Below are 26,087 nucleotides of genomic sequence, written 5' to 3' on the forward strand. Positions count from 1 at the left end.
GACATGTAAATCAAAATGCCATTAAAAGATTAGTAAGTTTAGATTTACTAAAGGCAAATGAAGTAGAAACTCAAAACAAATGTGAAACTTGTCTTGAGGCAAAAATGACTAAGTTACCGTTTCATTCGGTTGAACGGAACACGAAACCCCTTGAATTAATTCACACGGACGTATGTGACTTAAAATTAGTGCAAACGAGAGGTGGTAAAAAATACTTTATCACATTCATAGATGATTGCACAAGATATTGTTATGTCTATCTTTTAAGAAGTAAAGATGAAGCAATAGAAGTGTTCAAAAATTATAAGAACAAAGTCGAGAATCAACTTGGATGTAAAATCAAAATGATTCGAAGTGATAGAGGAGGTGAATACGTAGCCCCGTTTGAGGAATTATGCAACGCAAGTGGTATAGTTCACCAAACGACTACACCATATTTACCACAACCTAATGGTGTTGCAGAACGCAAGAATCGAACTCTCAAAGAGATGCTGAATGCGTTACTGATAAGTTCGGGGATGCCCCAGAACATGTGGGGGGAAGCTGTTTTGACAGCCAACTACATCCTAAACAAAATCCCACTCAAAGGTAAGGACGTTACTCCTTATGAGTTGTGGAAGGGAAGGAAGCCATCCTACAAATACCTCAAAGTGTGGGGGTGTTTGGCTAAGGTGATGGTTCCTCCGCCCAAAGAAGTTACAATCGGTCCTAAAACGGTTGACTGAATCTTCATTGGGTATGCAATTAATAGTAGTGCATATCGATTTGTTGTCCACAAGTCTGAAATACCGACTGTGACCGTGGGAACAACAATCGAGTCAAGAAATGCTGTATTTCTTGAAAACATATTTCCTCGCAAAGACAAGTAAAATATTGTATCCAATTCTGAGACGAGAATTGAGGATGAAGCCACTAGTTCTAAATCAGCGGATGAAGAGCCAGAATCTCGCAAGCGAACAAGGCCTGATCCAAACGATGCGGTACCAAGACGTGGTAGCAGGGTCAGAACACCAAAGACATTTGGTCCTGACTACATTGCATTCATGTTGGATGAAGAACCAACATCGATAAAAGTAGCATTTGCTGGCCCAGACGGGTTGCATTGGAAAGAAGCTGTTCAAAGCGAAATTGAGTCAATTTTGCTAAACTACACGTGGGTGTTGGTTGATCTACCTGAAGGTGCTAAACCTTTAGGATGCAAATGGGTCCTTAAAAGAAAGTTTAAGGCCGATGGAACAGTGGACAAGTATAAAGCTCGACTGGTAGTCAAAGGCTTTAAACAAAAGGAAGGGTACGATTTCTTCGATACATACTCACCTATAACGAGGATTACATCAATTCGAGTGCTTCTCGCGATTGCTGTCGTGCACAATCTTGAGATTCATCAAATGGATGTTAAGACTGCGTTTCTAAATGATGACCTTGAAGATGAAATCTATATGGAACAACCCGAAGGTTTTGTAGTACCTGGACAAGAGAAAAAGGTCTGCAAACTGGTTAAATCCCTCTATAGATTGAAACAAGCGCCATTGCAGTGGCACTTGAAATTTGATAACGTGATGTTATCAAATGGATTTAAAATCAACGAATGTGACAAATGTGTCTACATTAAGAACACTGATAATGGATACGTTATAGTGTGTCTCTACGTTGATGATATGTTAATCATGGGTAGTAACACCCAAGTGATTAACGACACGAAAGCCATGTTGAAGAAAAACTTCGACATGAAAGATATGGGTCTAGCCGATGTAATTCTTGGAATGAAAATTTTAAGAACATCCGAAGGAATCACCTTAACACAATCTCATTATGTTGAGAAAGTATTAAAGAGATTCAATGCCTATGATGGCATCCCGGCTAAGACGCCTATAGAGCTCAATGTTCACTTGAGCAAGAACAGGGGTGAGCCCGTTGCACAAGAAGATTATGCACGGGTCATTGGATGCATTATGTATCTTACTAATTACACTCGACCTGATATTGCTTGCGTCGTGAAGTCATTGGATAATCTAGCGGATCCGCTAACCAAAGGGTTAAATCGTGATCAAATGAATAAATTGCTAGAGGGAATGGGTTTGAAATCCACAAACTAAAGAATTGTCATAGTGGTAACCCAACCATGATGACTGGAGATCCCAAGAACTTGGTTCAATGGGAAAACTATGCTATGAGAGTTCGTGTGAAACACTCATCTATATCTATTCCCTAGAGAGCAATAGAGTGTTTGAAAAACTTGCCTAGTGGTGAGGTTAAGTCTATGACTTTTAATGATTCCTAAAGGATCTCGTTGAGATGAAGTTCTCAAGGAGACTAAGTATGGCATGATACTTAACGAGGAATCACCTATTTAAGTGTGAAGTGGGGCCGCTTCAAACTATACACTTATGAATCCAAAGTGGTGTCCAAGGCCTGAAATAGACACAAAACGTGAGAACGGATGAGGTTGAGGTGTTTAAGTATTAACATCATTGTCTCGGTGCACGCCGTGGAGGAATAGTTCAAAGCATCGCGCTACTAGTCCGCCTGTGTATCCGATGGTGTTGACTATGGATGGTTCAAAGCAAAAAACTACCTATCCTTATGCTTACATACCTCTTGAGGGTTGAGCTTGTGTCTGCATACATATGCATTTGACAATTTCCACTCATGTGGGGGATTGTTGGAATCGTGTTTGGTCAAATGATTTTTGACTAATAATAAATATTACAAGACATTTAATTTTGTGAAATTAAATGCAATAACATCGATCTACGTTCCGAGTAGATGACCGTAGTATATTCATTTTCTCAAATCCGATTCCCGGTGAGTGAGAAATAATATATTAAAGTTGGTCACAATAAAGCTAGAAATGAGCTATGTGAAAAGACTAAGGGATTAATTAACTAAGTGTTAATTATCCCACATCGGGGATGATAGACTTCTTTGATGAAGTATTTAATCAGATGAATTAGTATGTGTAATAATTATCGTGGAATAAGACGGGTGACAGAGCCCAAACGCGAGCGCCGCCGCCGCCCGCCCACGAGCCGCGAGCCGCGCACTGTGACCCGTTACCCGTGTCCCGTGACCCGTGCCCCATGCACCGGGTGTCGGGTGCCTTGTGCCTTGGATCTTGGCAATTGGTCTTTGGGTGGTCTTTGGGCTGTTCTTTGGAGCTGGTCGTTGAGCGTGGTTCGATCCCCGCTTGTTCTTTTTAGACTACACCAAACTCCACGCTATCCCCAACGGGTCTGGTCCACGTCATGGTCCTGCTGGACCCCGACTCATGACAGGAGACAAAAGGTCCTCGGTGGACCCCGACTCACAACGGGAGTCAAAAGGTCCCCGCTGGACCCCGACGCATAACGGGAGATAAAAGGTCCCCGATGGACCCCGACGGTCCATGGTGTATCCCGTCGTGTAGCATGTCCAGGTGCGTCGTGTCTCTTCAGCTCCCACTGGCTAGTGCACCAGTCAATAACCCCCGGCGGTTACGGTCAAGCCATCATGGCACACATAATGGCTGTTGACTCCATCAATGCCCTGCAGGTGGACTTGGCCTATAAATAAGCATGCATCCATTGCATTCTAGACATAGAATACACAAGCATTCCTGCATACACGCTCTCTCCCTCTCTGCATATCTTCCCGTCGAAGCTCTGCCCCCGCCTTACTCCCGTTCACCGGAGCTCTGTTTCTAGCGGTGCTGCTACTTCAGAGACGAAGCCGTTTTTTCTTTGGGGACGACACGCCAAACCAAGAGCACTACCGGGGCGTATCTCGTCTTGCGGAAAGATGACTCCTCGACTCGGCTTACCGCTTTCCACATATATTTTTCCTTGTAATTGTTTCAGTTTTTCCGTGTAATTTTCTTTTGTTTATTTTCATTGTAATTTTTCGCCCGGCAAGACTTGTATCTCATTTCGACAACAATGCCGACCCCGAAACAACCTTAAAGACGCGAGGAAATGAGACAAGAAGGCGTTCAATATATATCAAGGTATTGACGAAACCACGTTCGAGAAAGTAAGTGCAACCACTGCATCAAAACAAGCTTGGGAGATTTTGAAGAATGCTTTCACCGACGTTGATAAGGCAATATGAGTACGGCTGCAAATCCTACGTGACTAGTTCGAACGTTTGACCATGTCTGAAATAAAAAGAATTTCAGACTATTTCACAAGAACATTGGTTATTGTGAAACAAATGAAAAGTAATGGGAGAATATTGAAGATTTTCGTGTTATTTGATGTCTAAGTCTAAATTTGAGCACGTCGTTGTGACTATTGAAGAATCCAAAGATCTCAATACCATGTCTATTGATCAGTTGCAGAGTAGCTTGCAAGTTCATGAGCAACATATGAAGAAAAAAGCTATTGCTTCTCTTGAGCATATCTTACAAGAAAAGATATCAAATACCATCCATAAATTTAATCTCCATACGACGTATTGTAGGTGTGGCATTTCTTAGCCATGATAGATCCACAAAATTTTTCCCACATATTGGAGATGATGCAGCTGCTTCATCCCCTCCAAAATCTATCCTAATTATGAATTATTTGAGTTTGATAAAATCAACAACCTCCCTTAAACTCAAATCTCCAATGTCTTCATTCCGAGCATGAACTTCAATCTTCTAAAAACGCCATGCTTCAATGGCTTCGTAAATATATCCGAACTTGCAAGTCACAAGATCAAGTTGCGGATATATTTACGAATCCATTGAAACACGACATCTTTAAAAGATTGAAGTTCATGCTCGAAAAGAAGACTTTGGAGATTTGAGTTCAAGGGAGGATGTTGTTTTTATTACACTCAAATACTTCAAAATTAATATAGGTTTTGGTGGACGTGATGAACCAGCTGCATCATCTCAAATTTGTGGTGAAAATTTTGTGAATCTATGGTGGCTAAGAAAACGCCAAACCAAGACTACATTATATGTAGGTGGAATTTATGGATATTATTTGATATCTTCCCTTGTAACATATGATCAAGAGAAGCAGTAGCTTTATTCTTCTCATGAACTTGCAAGCTGCTCTGCAACTGATCAATAGACATGGTATTGGGATCTTTGGATTCTTCAATAGTCACAATGATGTGCTCAAGGTTCGAAGAATTTTATCAATAACATAAAAATCTTCAATATTTTACCCTTGCTCATTTGATTCACAATAACCAAAGTTCTTGTGAAACAGTTTGAAATACTTTTTGTTTCAGGGATGAAGGGCTATGCGGAGTTGTTTGTGTGAACAGGATGTTCTGGGGAAAGGTTGGCTTGTGCCACGCAACTATAGAGTGGGTTTAACTATTTAAGTTTAACTACTTGGCTGAAATTTAAAACTAGCTACTTGACTTGGGAGATGAAAATGAACTCCAACTAACTGACCAACTAGACTACGGAGGTATGAAAAGAAAATAAAACATGAAAATGTTTTTAATCATTTTAATAAAACATGAAAGCAACTAATAAGCAATTAAAACTACGAGCTAAGCTAAAGACTTTCCTAAATGGACATGCATGTCAAAAAGTAAAAGGAGGACCACTACTCTATTTGGCTATGCACTGGCCATGCAGTCTGGAAAAACAAAGCATGTAAAGACAAAAATAATTAAACCCTAAGCAGCATTTCAGATTTAGTTGCTATTTTGTATTTCATCTTCCTCATCTATCTACACAAAAAAGAGCTTGAAAACACCATGGATGAACTTAAATGCAAGAAAACAGAGCATGATCGGAAAATGTACGGAAACACAAAATCAGCACTGGAAAACGCAGATCCGCGCTAACTGACCAATTGGAAAGCACGTAACCAGTATGGATCTAAACATCTAAGCTAACAATTGCGAAAAGCATCCAACAAGCCTAAAGAAGAGGCAACAACACGAGATCTAACTAAAACTTCCATAATTCAAGATTTTAAACAATATCCAATGGAGGAAACACGAGATTAAACTTCAAAAACTACGAGATTTAACCAAAGCATCAAATACAAGAGAGTTTCTAAAGCTAATATGTCAAACACGACACTTGGGATCTGAAACTGAAATGCGCAAGAACTGAAAATAAACGATGGTGTCTTCAACAAGCTAACTAAGAACGGCTGGAACAAGCTGGAATTAAGCTAAACTAAGGATAATCTGGAGCAAAACCAATCTAAACTAAGAGAGTGGTGGCGTTAAGCGCCTATGAGAGCTTTTTAACTAAACTAAGAAGATGGTAGCGTTAAGCGCTACTTCTACTTCGGTAAGACCCTCTATTTATAGGGAGGCATAGCTCACATCCCTAGGGTTACATCCTTCAATGATTTGACATTTATGCCCTTAAGAATTTCTAAAGCAGCCTCCTAACTCCGTGGTGTGGTCTACTGACTAGTTTGCACTTTTATGCCCAACTTCTTCTTGATTTTTCTTCTTTTCTAGTACAATTTGCCATGTCAGCGAGCCATTTGTTCTCCTTGATCAGTTGGCGGCTTTTTTTATGCATTTTTGCTCTAAGTTGCCATGTTTTCATCTACTTGTTCAAGTTGCACCCTCTAACTGATTTAGCAGCAATTCCTGCACATTTAACTCAGATTCCGCGCATTATGTCCCCTAATAAGTGTAAAATCACCCCGAAAAAATGTATGAAATGAGCCTCATTAGTGGACTAGGTCAGAGATCCATGGAAGAATGGACTTGGGCCAATCCACAGAACACGTGCTAATTAAATTAATTAACTCATAATTTAATATAGGTCAAATGAAATATTATTTTTTACCACTATGGATATTAATAATAACTTCCCGTTCAATTCCAAAACGTGCGAGTAATTCTGCTCCATTTTAATTTATAATTTTTCTCATGTATAAGAGGACAATGTCCATTAAATTTAACTCTTACCTGCTATCGATTATGTCTATAGAATCTAATTTAATATATTTTCCAAAGAATTTTCTAGTTTGGAACCTTATTTGTTATTTATGGAATAACTTTCAACTAGCCAGTTTTATGGAATAATAAATTCTTTTCTCAAATAACTCTCGGAGATATTATCATGCCACGCAGGCATATGATTCAATGCAATAACATATTTGACATATAATAGTCATTAATTAATAATATCCAAAATATCATGTGTAAGTATTGGATTGAAGTGAATTTATCTTTTAATGTGATACATACTAAAAATTAAGTTTGGATTTGATGTAAGTAGTTGAAGTTGCCCTGAGGGTTCCGAATGTGCCCGGTAAACTAACGACTATGCATATATACAATGAGCCCTTTTTGCCTTGCAAAATGCCAGCCAAAAGCCGTTTTTTAGTGAAAATGACAATATCATTAAGAAAATGTATCGCATATTGTTTTGGATATTACTCCCTGTTATTTATATATGGTGTAGTAAATATTTGTGAAAAAGAATTCCCTAATTTTGAAATTAATAGTAGTAACTTTTTATGCTTGGTGTTCTCATTATTAATTTGGATATTATTTAAATATTACATTTTTCCTTTTTTGTCCCTCAACTAATAAATGTTCGATTTCATTTTTCCTTCATTCGTCTCACTTAAGATGTTCACCTTTCTTTTTTAGTTTGTCTCATTCAAGATGTCCACTTTCAATATTTGGTAATAAATCTCTCTCTTTTCATTAAACTATTCAATCACCTTTTACACTCTATTTTATCACACAAAATTCCTTCACCTAAAACCTCATGTAATTAAAGAATGTGGACATTTTGAATGAGACGGGGGAGTGCTATTTTTAGTAAATGAACCATACATTCAACTAACTTATTTCACTCACATTTTATTATAAATCTACTCCCTCCTCCGTGAAAACTTGTCCACTTTGTTTTTTCTATTTTTGGTAAATGAACCTCACTTTTCACTAATTTCTTACACTCACGTTCTATTATAAAATGAATATATAAATGTGGGACCCCGAATACACTAATTTTTTCAACTCACTATTCTTTATATTTCTTAAAACCTGCATCGAGTCAAACTTGGACAATATTTCATGGACGGATAGAGTATAATAAATGTAGGACTCACGTCTCTCTAACTTTTTTCTATCCAATTTCCTTCATATAGTTAAACAATCTTAAAATCCAAATTAGTAGGGATGTAAATGTAGCCCGCAACCCGTGGGCTGGACCGAATAGCCCTCCAAATTTATGTGAAGAGGTGGAAAATCAGATGAACTAACACTTCTATCCGAAAGCAGAACCAAAGCTTTCTCCCATGAGTTTGATTTTATTTGCCCTAAACATAAAAATTATTCAAATTAGGGATTATCGTGTTCAACGAGCCATTGCTTTTCACACTAAGAAAACTGTGATTACAAAACGATGGAGTTGTAGTGCTACCTCAAGAGCAGAGATTGTAAGAGGGCTGAGAAAAGACACTTGGCAAGAATATGGCTAGCTGGGATAACATGTGTTGGATGTATATTGAATGGAAACAAGGCTCAAACATGGTTATTGAAGAAAAGTGGACATCTCTGGAACTTGATCAACAGTAAAGTAGAGCTCTCAACAAAGGAACGAGTTTTGCTTGCAGCGCAGCCCAGCAGCAGAATTTAGATGAGCAAGCAGTATGAGCAAACTCAAGTTTGCAATCTATAGAAAACTTGGTCCCGTGCTAGTTGATCAAACCGTCGTAGACAAACACAACTGCTGGAATAATAATTAAAATTTTGGGTGTATCACAACATTTCCAGAGAGGTTATCAATCGAGGAAGATGTGTATCAGTGGATGGATTACATTCATCGGTGTCAACTCTTTTTGTGATTCCTGCAAGGTCACATGTTATTTATAATTAAAACCAATTAATTTCTAAACAAGTCTTTATCGCCTCACTTCTTGTTTTAATAGTTATTATGGAAATCAAGACATTGATGCATATAATATTATCATTAGTTACCACCTGAAATGACTGCTCTAGAAATTATCTCAGTCGCCACAAATACAATAGGATTGGCACACAGCTCTTTAATCTGACTCAAACAGAAATTCTTTCCTACATACAGACAAGAAAGAATCCAAGGAAATAAAAATAATAAATTGTTGTATGCATTCCAATTCCCTACAACTAAACAAAAAATTATATCTAAATGTATGTACAACGAAGAGAATGACTAACCACACATCCTGGTATCGTGATCTTCAGATTTTGGACATAGCAAGACCAACTCCAATTTTATAAGTAGTGAAAAATGTAGAGCATCAGAAAATTTTTGCAGTAGTTCATTAATGGCTTTAGTATGAATTGAGAGACACTTAATATCGAAGTGGTCAAAACTGACTTGGAGCAGTGATACGCTACCCTCCATTCGATTGTATACTCCGAGGAACAAGTTAGACAATTACCCACTCACATCAAACACCCCCATAACTTAAGTCTTGCTTGCCCTCGAGCAAGTTAGACAATAAAGCACAGTCAGAAGATATTAGATAATCCTCTCCTTCAAGTCACGCCAACGAATCAGTAGGGAAATTAGGTCAACCGTGAATTCACTCTCGGGTAAAACTTTCGAACAAGAATCGTACACGAACTAATTCCCTAAGACCTAGGCATCCCATGCTTCAATATAAGTTCGAGTTGTGTCTTGGGAGTCTCAAACCATCGTCACTAATTCCTAAAGAGAAGTTCTTCCGGCTATTCTTTATTTTAAGCACATAAGATCTTTCTCCCAAATTCAAGAAAAATTCATCACTCACAAGTCAATATGATGCATAAATGAAAAGGTCTTATTCATTGGGAAGTAATGGGGCTTTTGGTAAAGGTGGGATAATATATGGTTAAGTAGCTTACCATCATTCTTAAAATACTAACACATCCATCACAACATCTTTCACATATCAGTCAATGCATACAAATTTCTCACAGCTCAACACCCCAAACATGAGATTTTTCGACCATCTAACCAGGTCAACTTATTCTTTTGAGCATTCTTTTATCATTTCTATTTTTCGCTCGATATTTTTTTTGAGCCTTGGCTTTTTTTACTCAAGAAGGCTTCCTTTTTTTTTTCTAGCCTTGGCTTTTTTTACTCAAGAAGGCTACCTTTTTATTTATTTATTTTTTTCTAGCCTTGGCCTTTTTTTTTACTCAAGAAAGGCTGCCTTTTTTTTTCTTTTTTTTTCTAGCCTTGGCTTTTTTTTACACATGAAAGGCTGCATTTTCCCCTAGTCTTGGCTTTATTTTACACATGAAAGGCTGCCCTTTTATTCTATTTTCGTTTGAAGTGACATCTTTTCACTCACTTTGTATCTCAGTACAAATGAATACCACCTAATGAATGGTCCAAAACTTCCATCTTTATCTTGCCACCATAATGCCCTCCCAAGATGTGCTAGCACTTTAATTTTGGTGACTAGGGAAGAAAATATAGGCCAACAAATGGATATTAATAATATGTAAGCTGATATAGTGACTAGAGGTTTATGCAGGGTCATGTGATAATTTAGATATGAGGCTTTTATTCCTATTGCCTAAATCATTTTTATGCACCATTCCCCTTCTAATTCTATACGTAATTTTCATTTTTTTAATGGCCAGTCCATTGTAATTCTATTTTATTCAAATTATTGACAATTATCAAGAAATTATTATTTAAAAATATCTAAATATAAATTTATAAAAAATATTTTAAAACCCATTTTACTTCAATCCTTTTTTATTCAAATTATTGATAAATAACAAAGAAATTATTATTTAAATATAAATTTATAAATAAATATTTAAATTATTGAAACCATGATTTTACTTCAACAATTTTATAGGAGTAATTTTTAGATATGAAAACTCTTAGAAATGTACCATAAAAAATAGAACTAGTTAAATTTTGTTATTTTAATAGTTTTTTAAATATAATATTATATATATTATTAATACTTTGTTATATTCGATCCCACGAGATTCATATCGTGGATCCTCAAGCATTCAATATGTCCTAATTTACATCGGACAAATCTCTTTAGCAATTATATCACCATGATATACCATGGAAAAAATAACTTCTCAGTTTTTCTCTGAAAATCAATTAATTAACACAACAAATTGAAGAAAAGTATCTTTTCATTTGCTTTAGCGATGGAACCAACTTTAAATACAAAGAAATTCAACAGATGAACAAAAATCTAGACTTCCTTACCTAGACATTTTTGCTACGGGTGATGGGCACAAAATATCGATAACTTGCTTCGATAGTTATTTACATCCCCATTAGCAAAAGAAGGTTCTAACCTCACATTTGTAACCCAACTATTTACAAACAAAAGATAACCTAAGCATGCTACGTGTAAACTCCAACTTTACCAGCAAAAAGCGGGTAGTGACTTGACACGTACTGCTGCCAACTAGCGAGTTCACTCGCTTCTATACTCTGTAAGAGGGAGAAGAAAGGGGGGTGAGCTTCGAAAAGCTCGTAGTCTAATCGCATTCCAGTATAAAATCTCTAAAACTTCAATCTATATCATTATCACAAGTAAACACTTTATTACCTAGAATGTCGTACAACACATACTCAATTTATATCAGCATCAATATACCAGTTCAAAATAATATTACCAAATATCAGCATTCATATAAGTTTGAATCATTTAAGATAACATATATCGCTTGCAATTAATCAACACCTTCATCCTTTACAACCACACTATCATATTTATCACGTAATACTTTCAATAATAACTATCTACCATCTATCCATAAAACCCAAACCAATAACATGATATAAATAAATGATCCTGTCAGCGGTCACTTTCTTTCATAAACACAATTTACACTATAAGAAACATAACTATTTAAAGAATTCAAACTACCAAAAGTATTATTTCTAAATCAAAAATCACATTCAGCCCCCAAGTTATGCTTAGTGATGGACACGGGTACACAGACACTATAGGTAGCCCGATGGGGGCGTCTATCATGTACGTCCATATCGAACATTGTAATCTCTCATATGGCCTATCGCAAGGCAACTGTCATTAATTACCCATATAGGGTACATGTCAACTATCAACATGTCATATAGACCATCGCTTCGGTTATCCAGAAGACGAATGATCAAACATGTGTGCATTACTGTTGTCCTATGACATGCTAACTATACCCTGTGATTCACTCAAGCAATGGGGCACAATGCAACTATTTCATATCAACTTTCACATTATTCAACACATATAACTATTTAAATCACTTTGCATCTCATAAAAAATACCAAACAACAATTTCAATATCTAATCTTTCAATATCACCGTTTCTGTCACTTTACCTTGAAGTATGCAATCCACACAATCATTTTTAAGTTCTATGGCATAAACATACGAATCACACAAACAAGTAGTAATATTTATCGAAGTTAAAGGAATTAAATTCTAGAACACGCGTACACTACCTGTACACGTATAAAAAATGCTATTACTTGCTTAGTCTACCATGGAGGTGCCCTTTTCCCTTATCATTTGTGCTTGAACTCGATTCATCTAATTTTTCCAACAATCACATATACAAATTATAAACAAACACTTAAAACACAAGTAAAACCAAATCATCACCTTTATCTATTTCACTTTCTATACTATTTCTTTCATCACAAATTAAATCAACTAAAACATATATACAACTTCATTTATACCAAAAAGAAGCAAAGTAATTCGATAATACTATTTAATAGCTTTGGAAACCGAGAGCTATACTCGGCTATCCCAAAAATATAAGCCTCACAATTCCATTTTTCTCCATAAAACAAACCTAATTAATTTTCAAAATATGGGACAACAACTTTATTTTAAAATTAAACTCAACAATTTGACATTTCGAAGCTAAACTCATAACCAAAAGTCTTTTGATATCAACCAACGACTAAACCTCTTTCACCATATCATTTTAAAGAATTTTCAGCTTGTTTAAGCATCAACAACCAACATCAAACTTCACAATAAAATCAGTCTCAATATTATACAATATCAAAATCATCAAAAGATAACTTTAAAATCAATATCAAGAGCTTATAGTCAACTATCATCTCAAAATCAGATTTTTCCTATCACTTTCATGCTTAATATCATATCATACTTCTAATTGCATAATTCAATAGTCAATTTACACCAAAGCATCAAAACAACAAAATCCCCAATTCTAAGAACCCTAATTTTAGACCAAACAAAAAGAATCACATCAAATTAACATCACTATTATACTCAGAAACAAGATTAAAAAAGTTATGGAAGAGTGTAACCTCTAATTTCAACTATTTTCTAAAGATAAGTGGAGGTGAGTTTGCAACCTAAGCTCCAAAATTGAGAGGAAGAATGGGGAATTGAGAGCTTGGATTGGTGGAGTGTTTTACATGTTTCACGGTGGAGTGGCCGGAGGAGTCGCGGTGGCTGATCGGTGGGAGTATAGGGCTGTTGAAAAACTTCACAGTGAAGGAGGAACTTGGCGTGGAGAGAGGGAGGAAAAGAGAAAAGAGGTGAGGAGAGAGAAGACTAATCATCTATCCTAATTACTTTCACACATACACACACACGTATCATCCCCTTCTACCTCACTTATTTTTTTTCTTCTTTTTCTTTATCTTATTTTCTCTTTTTGCTTTCTAATTCTTTCCACTAACTAGTATACAATTTTTTTTAATTCCAATTTCTAATTCTTTCTAAAGTTGGGATATTACAGATAGACGCACATAGATCACACATGCATGCTCGACTTTCACATCTCCAATTGAAATAGGCAAGGTAAACATGTCTGGGTCGGTCCGCTTGATGGCATCCTCCTCTTTTGGATTACCACTAAAACGCTCTCTCGGATCATTATCTTCCCATCAGATTTGGTCTTCCCAGCAAAAATTCCTTGATGAACTTGCTGAAAAGAGGTAATTTCAGAGCTTGTAGGAATGGTGGGTGGTTGATCTCCAGTTTGCCAAAAATTTCCATGAAATATACGTGATTTTTTTTCTTCTTCCTGACCTCCCCTCGATAAGGGAAGGGTTTAACTTGCTTGACTATGTTGCTGGAATTTCCCTTGGAAGACTCTTCAATTTCCTTCCTTATTTTTTCACTCTCCACTTCAGTTCATGGGCTTAGGGGGAACGGTTCAGCCATCTGGGGCAGTGGCTTCCTCAAGTCATCGATCTAGATGCCATCCCCTGTTTCCGCTTCCCCTGTTTTGGTATCTTCATTCTACTGGACCAAGTTATCTCATTCCTCGCTTACCACAGTAGGTACTCCTTCATCAATCTTCATTGTCGGTCCCTTGTACTCTCGTCCTAATCTCAAGGTGATTTGGTTGATGTTTGCCTTGTCTGGTGGTTTGACTGTAGCTGGGATTCTTCCTTCGTTCCCACGCATCTCACATAAGGAAGTATCTATCTGAGACAACTGTTTTGCAAACATATCCATGGCCGCCTTTTGTTCCTGTTGGGCGTCATGTAGCTTATGCACCACGTTGTTATTCGTTTGCATGTTGCTCTGAAGGTGTTGCGGTGAGCTGACATACTTGGATTTTACATGGTTTTAGAGGGTGGTTTTGTATGAAATTTATCATATTCATCTATTATTAGGCATGTTTATATCTACTTCTCTATTATGTTGGTATGTTGACCATATTGTTAAGAATGTGTAGAAAAAGGTAAAAAATATGTCGATGTGCAGCAGCCTTGGTTTGAGACAGTTTTACTGAAGATTTTGAAGTCCAATCAGCTCCCAATGCATATCATTCTCTTCGTCTTCGAAAGAGCTTCACGTGGATATCTTAAAGGCCTCAATCAGAGTTCCGTAGAAGAAGTTATGGACATTTTATGAACACTGCACTGTCTAGAAATTCTCACGCGGCCGGGTGAATTATTACCCTGTAAATTCACCCGGCCGGGTGTCTCAAATTCAGCGCTGGAGAGTCAGAAAGGGGTCGAAAATGACCACCCAAGTGATAGGTGCATAAGTAACGAATTTCTTGTTTGCCTTGATTCATGCTATTACTCAAGTGAGAATTGAGCCTTAATCTTTTCATGTGTGATGTATTATCAATCGTGCTACATGTTTCTAGGACTTGCTCTTGGTCTTCTTAAGTCTACAAGTGATTTTAGGAAGAGGAGACGACGTTAGGCCATTTTTGTTAGCCACATCTTTATCCAAACACTAACCATACTCATAACCTTTTGTTAGCTAGTTTTTAGCCTTAAGCCTTTATATTTGACAAGCTAATCAATTGGGTTGGGAATCCTAGACTCTATATGTTATAAATTATGAAAAAATGTGAGTTGGAAGAATATAGTAAAAAAATATATCTTTAAGATGTGGTGAGATTGTTAAAAAAATGGAGGTATAAGCTAGACGAAGTCTAGAGAAAAAAAATAAGAAAATATTTGGAGGTATAAGCTAGACGAAGTCTAGAAATGTTATTGGTTGTTTCTAAATAAGTGGGGATCGGATGGGAGGAAGAAGTTCGACAAAGTCTTACTTATCTGAGATTTGTTTTGGGAAATGGTCTTTTGTTGGAATTCTAATATGTGGGTACTTGTGCTTCTTATACTTTTCAGCCACTTTAGCCTAAATATTCCCTACCGTCCAAAGAGCCACATTACAACCATAAGAAAAGACCTTTCGGATCCTTGATTTATTGTCACAACATAATAGAGGAGAGGTGAGACCTTGAGCAAGCCTACGGTAAACTATTCACTTTTGTTTGATTTAAGAGTATTATTTTCATACACATACACTTTTGAGAGTGAGATACACATACACGTATCTTGAGAGAGCATGAATCCAAGGCGATATACAAGTTAGTAGTAGAAGTGCACTCGACAGCTTGACTTGATAGAATTTGTATTTTGATATGCTCTTTAATTTCATACCCCTTGAAACGAAGATGATGTCTAAACCCCTTTTAAATACAAGTCTTCTTTTAGTTCTTTTTCTCATTGCTCGAGGACTAGCAATTATGTAAGTTTGGGGGAGTTGCCATACTTGGATTTTACATGGTTTTAGAGAGTGGTTTTGTATGAATTTGATCATATTTCGTCTATTATTAGGCGTGTTTATATCTAATTTTCTATTATGTTGGTATGTTGATCATTTTGTTAAGAATGTGTAAAAAAGGTACAAAATATGTCGATGTGCAGCAGCCTTAGTTTGAGACAGTTTTACTGGAGATTTTGAAGTCCAATCAGCCCCCAATGCATATCATTCTCTTTTTCTTTGAAATAGCTTCGCGTGGGTATCTTTAACGCCTCAAGCGGAGTCCCGTAGAAGAAGTTAAGGTCGTTTTACGAACACTGCGATGTCCAGGAAATTCACCCGGCCAGGCGTCTCAAATTCAGCGCTGGAGAGTCAGAAAGGGGTCGAAAATGACCACCCGGCCGGGTACTTTGTTTTGGTGAATTAATTTTCCTGAAACACGATTTTTGAAGGAGAAAAAGGCTAGGGTTAAGATTCATTCTACACCTACTGCCTACCACACTCTACACACACCTCAAGAACACATTTGAGAGAGAATTGAAGATTGAAGACTCTGGATCGGAAGATTGAAGTTTCATTCCATAGATTCATTCCACAGGAGTTCTTGGTATCTATACTTCATGTTTTTGATGGAATACTTTGTGTTAAACTTAGTTTTCTTCATGAACATGAGTAGCTCAACTTTTCATGTAGAATTCTTGGTGAAGATGCATTGATTCATAGTTTTAATCCAATTGACTTCGTTTTATCTTGCTCTTGTGATTGTTTGAATTATTCATACGCTTTTTCCTATCAATTGCTTGATCACCAATTGAGAGTGTTAGGGTTTCTTTCAGTAATCGGGGAGATGAAATAATTAATCTTGAAAGAGGAATAATTCACACCTTAATTCAATAGAACTCGAGAGAGTTGAGATTATGAGTGGGATCATTAATCTAATCAAACTGTTAAGAGTTAGGTCTATGAATTAGAAGGGGACTTCAATTATTACACCTAATTTACGGGTTTCTCACCTCGGGAGGGGGTTTAATCTAAATTGTGATTGATTCAACAATTCTGGAGACTTTAAATGGTAAATCTATTTCAATTGGGTTAGACTATGAGTTGTGCATCGGTTCCATGAATTCTGCATATTTCTCCATCATCTTACACAACCTGCATAATTGCTTTCTTATTTAAGTGCTTTAATTTAATCTCTGAATTTACATGCTTTCGGTAGTTGCTAGTTTCAAAACCCAAAAATTTCCTGATTGTCTGGATAATAGTTGAAATTTGTTCGTGGTACTTAGGTTTACACTTAATTGTCTCTGTGAGATACGATATACTCCTGCTTGCTAAATGCTACAATAACTCCGTACACTTGCGGGTATTAATTCGGTAAAATAAAGTTGAGTCATGAGCTGACCAAATCACCCACCAATTCGTCGATACTCTTCGACTGTCTTGGATTCTGTTGACTAGAGCTCGGCCTCTGGTGGTGGCTAGATCAATGTCCTTGATTGGGGTGGAAGTTCCCCGGTGGTCCCTGGTTAGTATTGTAATGATTGATCTATCCCTGATTACCTTGTTGATTGGGTTTAGGGTTTGAGCTGCTGCCCGTGTAGCTTCTCTAGTGTGGTGGAACATAAGAACTTGCTGGATTATTCTGGTTTCTGTTGGGCCAGTTAGACTGGTTGCTTGATTCCGGTTACCCCAGTTGTTCTGTCCCTCCTGGTTTCGCTAGACCAGTTAGGTTTATTCTCAGGTGGGTTGGAATAGTTCGTGTTCTGTGGTTGGGGTAGTGGATTATGGTTACCATCAGTCCATCTAAAATTAGGGTGGTCCCTCCACGGGGCATCCCTTTGCTTCCCTGGGTTCCAGCTTCCATTCTGATTCCAGCTCCCCACTGCATTTACCTGGGCTTGGTAATCTTCTCCCCCTGGCGGACCATAATACGGATATACTTCCTCTGGACCCAACGCTTTCACCTTTACTGGTGGGTCAGGTTGATTACTCCTTTCTATAGCGCTCAAGAGTGCCTTTTCTAGCTTGTTGATCCGAGCCTCCACGTTTTCTTCTCCTTGCTCTATTGCTACATTAACTGATCCCCTTCTGCGAATTATGGGGTGCGGATTATTATACGCCTTCTTCGCATCAATTAGTCTCCCTAAAATCTCTCTGGCCTCGCTCACACGCTTCCTTGAGAAATTCCCTCCGCTCGAGGAGTTCATCAAATCCTTACACTCTAACGTCATTCCTTCGTAGAAATTGTTTTAAACCTCCGCATCAGCCAAGCGGTTGTTCGGGCATGAATCCAACAGCCCTTTGAAGCGTTACCAATATTGACTCAGGGTCTCATCATACTCCTGTGTGCACCCCTGGATTTCCTTCTTGAGAGCATTGGTTTTGGTCGCTGGGAAGAAATAGTCCAAAGAAGGTCTGCCCACGAACGAATAGAATTGGATGGTAGTCTCAACAACCACGTGTTGACTTCACCCTTCAACGCAAAAGGAAGCGCGTGTAGCTTATAATCTTCCTCGCTCGACGCAGAGGCCTTTTTTGAATTCCATAGAGTTAACAAAGCACTATATTTTGTGGGCCTATTCCTTGAATTTTGGGCCTTACTATAAATAGCACCTTTTATCATTTTATTCCTTAATTTTTGATAAAATTAGATGCTTGAGAGATTTGTTCCTCTTGAAGAGGTTTTGTATCCAATTCCTAGTTATAGGTTGCTTGAATCCATCAATTCTTAGTGAATCATGGATCAAGTAGAGCTATGGTTTGAGGATTGTGGTTTTCCTAGAAGACTTAGCTTATTTCAACAATGACATTTCATCTCTTTATCCACATTATCTTATGTTGATCCTCTTCTTTTAGTTTAGATTCAATGGATCTTGTTGGATCTTTGTTTTATCTTTGATTGCTTGAGAAATTGAAAACCTATTCCACAAAAATTATTAGATCAAACATCATCAAAGGTATAATTCTTTTGTTAATGGATCATAATCTATATGGATCCTTATCATTTAATCTAAATTACGGATAATAATTTAATTATTAAAGAAATTCCAAATGGGGAGGCCCAATCTAAGCCCCATAGATCCCTAACCTAGCCCATCACAAACTCTATAAATAGGATGAAGGAGGTGTGACAAAACACACATCACACAAAACCTAAACCTAGCCTCCAAGCTTGCAAGATTTTCGAGCTCCTCACTAATAGGAGATTTCGAAATTGCAAAGTTTGTGCAATTGATTTTCCTTGTCTTCTCCTTCAAGATCCTTATAATTTCTAATAGATTCCTCCCACAAGGAAGTTAGATCTAGAGTTGGGTTATAGGTTAGAAGATCTTTGGTTTTGCAATAAAGCTTCCAGATCTACACGTGGAGAAGTAACACGCTACTTCGATTCTTTGGAGAATCAAAATTGTAAGATTCAATATCATAATTTAATATTAAAATTATGCGATTAATTGTGCAATAATATGTCTTTACATGTTGAAGCATGAAATTGAATCGATTCACATAATCTCCTAAATAGATTCTTTTGTGAATTTATTTAATTTGCAATTTCTGTTGTGCAAATCCCATCATACCATGCTACACATTTATTTCCACCGCGTGTGGACCGATCGAACTCGAGCATAAAGCTCAAGCCTGCATCATGATGCACTACATGTTTCTCCCATGTGGAGATCGATCGGACCCATTTCTGGCCTGCACTAGGTGCGCAACAGATAGTCTGAATAAGACACTCAACGGATATATCACATATATATCAGACAATAGTCAATATCATAGGGATGTAATCAAACGCAATTTCTAAATATTGTACAAACTCCAAACTATGATCTGAACCGTTAGAAAATGTCAATGGATGAAAAATAACATCAACAGAAAATATCAACACAGTGTCAACGGTTGACGTCGTGTAAACATTGTATTGAAATTGTGTTGGCATCAAAATCTTGAAATTTTACATTGTGTTGACATTGTGTTGACGTTGTGTTGAAGAGTTTGGAGTCTGTACAATATATAGAGTTTGCATTTTATCACTACGCTATGTGTATGTATAAGTGCACTACTTCTAATCCATCACATTAAGTAAGACAATTCAGATTATTATACTCTCACCGTCCCATAAAAATTTGGGTAAAGGGTAATGACACAAGAATTAAGATAAAATTGGTAAAGTAAGAGAGTTCTTGGTCCTTAGGCAAATGACACGCTGCCAAGGAGTTCTCGTTGGGCAACCTTTCTGGCCGCTAAGTCCTCAGACTTCTCTTATCTAGTTAATTTAATTAATGTAGGAACCAGAATGATGGGATTCACTAAACACTTAAAGCTCTTTTGTTACACCGCAATAGTGAGATGGTCAATCTCACAATTGAACCGGCCAAGGACAAAAGATAGAAACAAGATACAAGATGTAGATACAAGAAAAAACCCTAGCTTTAGTCAAACACCGTAACTGGTTCCGACTCCAAGTTGTTCACCACCTGAAATCCCTGCACACTTAAGCATACACGTTAGTAAATGCAAGAACCAGTAACAAAACTAGCAAGTAAAAGAGAAGTTCAGAAGATTGGAATATGGCTAGGTTGCACATGCAACTACACAGGGCCAAGGATCTCCTCAATCTTCACCAACTGGTCAAAAAGGAGCTAATGCACTATTTTTTAGCACTACAACTACCTGTAAGTATACAAGGCAAATATAATATAGCTAAGGGTACGCACATGGATATGAAACACAAGGAATATGGTCACTGTCTATCTAAGACTATGCTTCTTTCACTATTTAGGGACGTTTTGAATGTTGAAAAACAATAAATAAGCAATTTAAAAGAAAACAAATAAACAATTGCAGATTAACACATGAGGAAAACATATGAGAGAAGAGAATTCTATGGACATGCTTTCACAGTTATGGTTTTTACAAGTTTCAAATACAACACCCTAGCACAGTTCATGCTTAACTAGAACGAGTCACATAAATATTATCCATGCAGCACAAAGTAGATTACATACTAAGGTCGTCAATCTTATATTAGCAACTGTCACGACCACAACTCTCTAGTGCCAGTGAGTTAGTTATATTCGCAACTATAATAACTTCAATAATCATAAACCTTCATAAAAAGAAATATTTAAACCCGAAGGCAAGAGGGTACGAGGCTATGTCAAAATCTGAGTATCATAATGGGTACATAGTTTCCCTTAAACAACATTCATATGCAGCGGAAGGTTCCAAGACGAAGTAATATGTAAGGAGACATATTAAATTAGCTACCTAGCTACTTATTTATAAGTCTCTCCCAATACCTTCTCGCTTCGATCACGATCAACCTGCACGTTGGAAAAATAAACATGCTAGACTGAGTATTTGATATACCCAGTGGACTTAGTGCCAAAAACAGTTCTTATTTAGTTGTCAGCCATAGTTAAGTGAGCGCGGGATTTTATTTGAAATAATTCCCGGTGTCACCAAATCCTTTATCATTTCATAAACTTGACTGCACAGTCACATAGCATAACATACCATATCTGATCTTATGTGAACCGGGAATGTGGCCACATTCCACGACGGTCACTGGACCGGCCAACTCAAAAGCTAGCACACAGTCCAATATGTGTACACTAGTCCGAGTAGGGTTTGCAGCCATACTGGGACCCGAATTCGATTTAACATGTTTGACATAGCCAACAGATAGGTAATCATAAAACAAACGTGGCATGACACTCATTCAAAAAAATATATTCACGTTTTCACATAAAATCACATGTTGAAAGAAAAACCCACCTCCTGTGCTTAAATTCTCAAACGAGCGTTCCTCGACTTGCTTTTACTTGTCTTGCGACGACGTCCCTTTATAAACAAATAATACTTAAATTAGACCTAAGTAATTATTTCTAGCATGTATGCATTCCTAAGCATGTGATCATCTTTATTTCCTTTCTTCCTAAATCCATAAAATCTTTAATCATTAATTAAATCAAATGATTTAATTATTTGGGCATTCGCCGTATTATTCGTGCACTGGTTAAATTATAAACATCTTAACATTATTTCCGCGAAATTAAATAGCGGCTATCCATTATTTAATTTTGGCAAGACATTAGGAGGGTCTATAAATCAAATTTGATGTTTTAATTAGTGGCTCGTGATTATCAGAAGTCCATTTTCAAATTTAAATCCTCTTGGATTTATATACTTAATTAACTTAAAAATACTTACTTTGCTTAAAAATAAATATAAGTCCAATTTAATCATTTATTTGACATGGTGTTAACGTGACTATTTCTTTTCCTTTTTTTTTTATCACGGTCCAATCCAAATAAGAGAGACTACGGCCCAATAACATTTAATTCGGCGGCCCAAGGAACTAAAAGCAGGCCCGAAACTAAATTTAATTCATGGCCCAAAAGGAATTTATTTGTAGTGGCCGAATAAAAATTGCACTGGCATAAAATACTCCCCAAGTCCGTCGGCCCAATCCAGCCGCCTGCGATAGTCTCTTCCGCCGCGTCGTCCTCTGTTGCCGGCTCTACAGCCGCATCGTCCGTTCGGTAATGATTTACGTCGTTCGGTCGACGCCGACCCAAGTCATTCCCCCCCTTTCGGTACTCAGCGCAGGCTCAGCCCATCGATGTCTGGCTCGTTGTCGCCTTCGTCGGCAAGAGCTAAGTTTCAATTTTAGGCCGATTTTGCTGAATAGTTATTTTACGATGTTAGAGTATTATGCTCATCTTGTATGTGACTTGAATCTAAAGTTCCATTCATTCTCAGATTTGGTAGTAAGGCCGACTAGTTATGCTATCTATACTTAAGATTGTGAAGAACTAAAGGCTCGATCAAATAACTTAGTTGTGGAAGATCATCAACTTAGTCATGTATCTGAGGATTGGTTGGTAGGTCTTGTGTGGGAACTGTCACTACCTGTAATGATAATGCAGTAAGTGCAAAGTTCTTGTAGAATGCAACAAAAGATGTGAAGAGCTGGAAAATCAGATGAACTAACACTTCTATCCGAAAGCAGAACCAAATCTTTCTCCCCCGAGTTTGATTTTATTTTCCCTAAACATAAAAATTATTCAAATTAGGGATTATCGTGTTCAACGAGCCATTGCTTTTCACACTAAGAACACTGTGATTACAAAACGATGGAGTTGTTGTGCTACCTCAAGAGGAGTGATTGTAAGAGGGCTGAGAAAAGAGACTTGGCAAGAATACGGCTAGCTGGGATAACATGTGTGCATTGCGCGTACACTCAACACATAATATATACTCCCTCCGTCCCAATATGCAACATTTGCTTTTCGGCACGAGATTTTATGTAGTGTTGTTTTGTGAGTTAATGAAGAGAGAGTAAAATAAGAGAGAAGAAAAAGTAGAGAGAGTATTGTTTCCATGTTTAGAAACGTTTCATTTTTAATGGGACAGACCGAAAAGGAAAATGTTTCATTTCTAATGGGACAGAGGGAGTATATTGTACATAATACTCGAACTATACGCAAAGTATTAACACACATTTTACACAAAATACACACATTGGACACACTACACAAAACACACACTACATAAAATACACACATTGTGAATATATATAAACACTATACAAAATACGCACACTATACATTAATTGCACCTAATACACAAATTATACACAAAACACAGATACACACTGTAACGCACACACACTACACAAAATACAAACGCTAAACACACTACACACTATACATAGAATAAACGCACCGTACACACATAAATATTATACAAAATACATATAATGCACACACATACTGTAACACTGTATAAATTACACATAATACACAAAATACACAATATACACTACACATAACACTACATAAATTGCACATAATACACAAAATACACAATACACACTGCACATAACACTACATAAATTACACATAACACACAAAATACACAATACACAATACACACTACACACTATACATAAAATCAACATCAGTACAAATCAACATCAACCGAAATAGTAAACATACTTTAAACACACACTATACATGCACAACACACGCTACACACTCTCTACATAAAGTCTACACATACCCCACATATTATACACAAAGTATACACACTATACATATTTCACACGCGAAACACTAAATAGAAACAAAATACATACAATTCAAACACTACACACCACAGTGTATACAATACATTTGCACACAATACACAAAATATGGACAATGCACTACACACACTATACAAAAACAATACAATTGCACACAATACACAAAATATGGACAATGCACTACACACACTATACAAAACAAACATACACATGAAGAAAACATACTGCATACCTTATAAACACTAACAAAATACATACTACATGCCTTATAAATTGCACACATGTACATAAAATACAAAAATACAAACCGTGTATTAGTCACACACAATACACACAATATACACTATATACAAAATAAAAACAAAAACAAACACAAAATACACAAAATAACCATAGTAACACAAACTACCCACTCTGCACACTACACAAAATGCACGCAATTTAAACATTATACACAATATACATACACACTGTAAACATACTATGCACAAGATACATGCAAACACATTAAACATAATATATATGCTCTACACATAGAAATACACACTTTAAAAAACTACATAAAATCTACATAATACACATACTATAAAAAAAATACACTACACAATACAAAATACAAAATACACAATGCACAACATACATAAAATAAACACCAATACAAAAAATAATGACATTTTACATACACAATACAAATTCACACAACACTACACAAAAAATATAAACACATACTATATACAAAAAATATAAACACACTGCATACACAAAACACACACTATACACAAAATACATGAACTACAAACACACATACATAAAATACACACTGCACACACATACAAAAAATATAACCACATACACCACACTAAATACATACTATTCACAAAAAATACACACAATACTCACACTGCACACACTAAACAAAACATACACTATACACAAAATAAATATATTTCAAACGCATACCCACACTTCACATCTACACACTGCATAAAATACACACTTCATACACTATGTATGTAACATTGCACATGATACCCACTATATACACAAAGTTCAAACAGTGTGCTAGCACACTTTACACATACTATGCACAAAAATACCCATCATGCATACACCCTACATAAAACACACACGCCGGATGCATTGCACATAAAACTCACAAATACACCCACTATACCCAATATACATGCACTGTACACACATAAACACTACTATACAAAATACACAATGCACAAGCACTATAGAACTCTACATAAAATCCACATAATACACACGCATACACTTACACTACACAAAATACAAAATGCACAATGCACAATGCATACCATACAAAAAATAAACACCAATACAAAAAATAAACACATTTTACACACATACTTTACATACAAATATTGCACATTATACACACACTACACTATACATAAAATATACACACATTTTAAACACACACTGGATGCATTACACATAAAACACACAAATACACCGATTATACACAATATACACTCACTTTACACACACATAAATAGTGCTATACAAAATACACAATGCACACACTATAAAAAACTACATAAAATCCACATAATACACATACTATAAAAAAGATACACTACACAATGCACAATACACAATACACGATGCATAACACATCCCATACATAAATAAACACCAATACAAAAAATAAACACCATTTCACACACACACACTTTATACACACACTACAAATTCACATATTGCACATTATACACACACTACACCACATATAAATTACATTTCACATAAAACACACAAATACACCAACTTACACGACATACACGCAGTGTATACACACATAAACACTACTATATAAAATACACAATGCACACACACTATAGAACACTAAATAAAATCCGCATAATACACCAACTATAAAAAAAGATACACTTACACTACACAAAATACAAAATACAAAATACAAAATACAAAATACAAAATACAAAATTCAAAATTCAAAATGCAAAATACACAATACACAATACACAATATACAATGCACAATACAAACCATACATAAAATAAACACTAATAAAA

General features: G+C 36.5%; 3 long non-coding RNA genes across 3 annotated transcripts; all 3 read right to left on the reverse strand.

Annotated features, from left to right (window-relative positions):
• Nucleotides 1-7,951: 7,951 nt before the first annotated feature.
• On the reverse strand, nucleotides 7,952-10,626 carry LOC121747706. Its single transcript, XR_006039313.1, has 3 exons — nucleotides 8,893-10,626; nucleotides 8,333-8,759; nucleotides 7,952-8,228 (listed from the first exon to the last, which is right to left on the reverse strand). It is a non-coding gene; the product is annotated as an uncharacterized LOC121747706 (long non-coding RNA).
• A 402-nt stretch (nucleotides 10,627-11,028) lies between these two features.
• LOC121747698 lies at nucleotides 11,029-13,500 on the reverse strand. Its single transcript, XR_006039303.1, has 2 exons — nucleotides 13,211-13,500; nucleotides 11,029-11,353 (listed from the first exon to the last, which is right to left on the reverse strand). It is a non-coding gene; the product is annotated as an uncharacterized LOC121747698 (long non-coding RNA).
• A 6,547-nt stretch (nucleotides 13,501-20,047) lies between these two features.
• LOC121747707 lies at nucleotides 20,048-23,785 on the reverse strand. The gene is made up of 3 exons (XR_006039314.1): nucleotides 23,090-23,785; nucleotides 22,930-22,985; nucleotides 20,048-22,847 (listed from the first exon to the last, which is right to left on the reverse strand). It is a non-coding gene; the product is annotated as an uncharacterized LOC121747707 (long non-coding RNA).
• Between the last annotated feature and the right edge of the window lie 2,302 nt (nucleotides 23,786-26,087).

This window comes from Salvia splendens, chromosome 9 (assembly GCF_004379255.2).
Source record: "Salvia splendens isolate huo1 chromosome 9, SspV2, whole genome shotgun sequence".
Taxonomy (NCBI): Eukaryota; Viridiplantae; Streptophyta; class Magnoliopsida; order Lamiales; family Lamiaceae; genus Salvia; species Salvia splendens.